The sequence below is a fragment of the Mandrillus leucophaeus genome, unplaced genomic scaffold, assembly GCF_000951045.1.
Source record: "Mandrillus leucophaeus isolate KB7577 unplaced genomic scaffold, Mleu.le_1.0 Scaffold1466, whole genome shotgun sequence".
NCBI classification, from domain to species: Eukaryota; Metazoa; Chordata; class Mammalia; order Primates; family Cercopithecidae; genus Mandrillus; species Mandrillus leucophaeus.
Window position 1 is genome coordinate 22,843 of NW_012101439.1, and position 2,625 is coordinate 25,467.

Consider the following 2,625-nt stretch of genomic DNA (forward strand, 5'->3'; position numbering starts at 1 on the left):
GGAAATACGTGAAAAGCACCAGGAGAAATGCCCGTGACCTAACAAGCACTATAAATAAGCTGTCTACTACTATGTCGAGAACTTAGTACAACATCTGGCATTTATCGAGGGAGAAATACATGTTAGTTGCATTCGTTGTTATTAGTCCTCCTGTAAATGACAAGAGATGAGTGAGTGGTATCCGGTTGCCACGTCAGCTATTAATGTATTTTACAAAGCGGCAGTAGTAAAACAGGGCAGCCCCGGCTCCAGTGGGGAATCATCTGACGTACGGATTAAGGGAACCAAAACTGAAAGCTCAGAGCATGAAACAGGTTATGTGGAAGGATTCAGTAGGGAGCTTAAGTCCCTGTTTCCAATCTTTGAGGAAAAAAATGTATTATTATGCAAGAAATGTTTCAGGTTTAAGTGGCAGACTATAAGCAGCAAGGCAGAATACTCGTCACACCACACGATACAAAGGGAAAGAAAAACAAAGTCAGGTTATAAAACTGTATATTACGGTATGATTCCTCAGAAGAAAATATTAATGAAAAACTATGTTTTCATTTGTAAATATAAACACAAACAAGTCAGGGTAAAGGGACATGTGAGAATGTCAACCATGTGTAGAAGTAGGTGGCTAGAATGCAGAATGGTTATACTTTCACACCTACACTTTATACTTGTATAAGAGGATGTTTATGGCTGGGTCAGGGTTTTGTCAAGTGCTTGGGGAGAAGCACTTTTCCTATTGACCCATATACAGCATAATGGAAACCATCTATTACTGATAATCAGGTGTGAATATCTTCTCTCCGATTAATATGCTAACCTCACTTTTGACGACTCATTCAACTTCTCCTGATCCCAGGTTTCTTATATGTAAAAATCAGAGATTAGGGCTAGCTACCACCTCAATCAAGATACAGAACCTATACCACACCCCAAAAGGTTTCCAGTTGATCTCCTCTTTATCCCTTGGCCCCATACAGACATTGATATACTTTCAGTTACTATATATTCGTCTTCCTGTTCTAGGATTTCATACAAATGGACTCATACAAGCTGTACCCTGTGGGTCTGGCTTCTTTAACTCGGCATACTGTTTCTGAGACCCATCCATGTTCTTGACTTTTCCTTGCTGAGTAAAAGCCCCTTGATGGATATACCATAATTTGTTCACCTTTTATGTTGTTGTTTTAACGAAGTTTCAGGAGGAAGTGAAAGGAGATCCTTGCCTTCAAAAAGCCATCTTTCTTGGGCAGTCTTCTATTCTTTTGTAATAGACACAATTTCATCCTTTATCACTCCTTTGTCTCTCTGGGAAAATACTATCTTAATGTCTGTTTCAGCCTCTTCCATTTTTTCTGTTCCCTCAGTGCCAATTATTGGATTTGTTGAGTTTGTGCCATCCTTCCATGCTGATCCTGGGTTGTGACTGTCTTCTGCAGAGGAGGCTCCACTGCAGAATCAGCCCTGGGCTGATTAGCTTTAATCCATACCTTGCTCTGGCCTTGCTGGCAGTTTAGCTTCAAGCCAGACACAAACTGTGGTGGCCCCGGCTTTACCACTGTGTTTTCCCATTTCCTTTCTCTTTGAAAAAGACAATCGTCTCGATTTCTTACATGGGAATCTTTATTTCATATTTTCCAGTGTAACTATGTATTTATTATTATTGTAATATTATCATTCTGAAACCACAATTATAACATTTTTAAATTAAATATTGTAAAAGGCTTGCATTCTTATCATTTAAATTGTTCAAGCAGTTCTCAACCATGATTACACATTACAGCCACTTGGGGACACTGAGACAATTCACTAGCACCAGGACACACCCAGAACAGTCAAAGCAGAACCGTGGTTAGATCCAGGCAACCACATTTTTTAACTCTCCACGTGAATTGCAGTGTGCAACCAAGGTTGAAAACAACTGTGCTAAAGCCTCAGCTTTTGGCTTATGCTTGCCAGAGGATCCTAGGAATAGCTGCCTCCTCATTCTGCTCACTTCCCACTCAGCACTGTTTTGGGGACCCAATGAGTCTATTAGCTTAGAGCGGGTGTCAGCAACTATGTCCCGTGGGCCAAATCTATCCCAGATCCCCATTTCCTTCAAGGTCTTTTGCTTGCAACCAATTTTACTGCCAAGCACTGTGTTAATCAAGGTCCCAACTTGCCTATGCCAGAATTCACTCTAGTTCTTTTATACAAACAAGATATCTGTAATAAAATATATTACATAGCTTACAAAAACTCTGTGAGGGCCAGAAAAGCAGGCCTGGATGCTGCACAGCCAGGAGAAGTCCACCCACATTATGGAACTGCTACTGCTGAAATACCACAGCTGCCTGCCCATTAATTGACATGCATGACAGAGACTGAATTCTAGAAACTCTGCAATGGCTGCCCCGTAACAACTGGAGACCTCCCTCATCACAGGTAGTCCACCCCACATATGGCTCCCATGTTATTCAGTTCCACCTCTGAGTCTCATGTTGGCACATATGCTTGATGCAATAGGTATCCCATTTGGGACCGCAACTGCAAGGGACTCTGGTAAATTGTATGTGTGTGAGAGTGTATTTGTGTGTGTGTGTGCGTGTGTGTGCATGTGAGAGAGAGAGAGAGAGAGAGAGAGAGAGA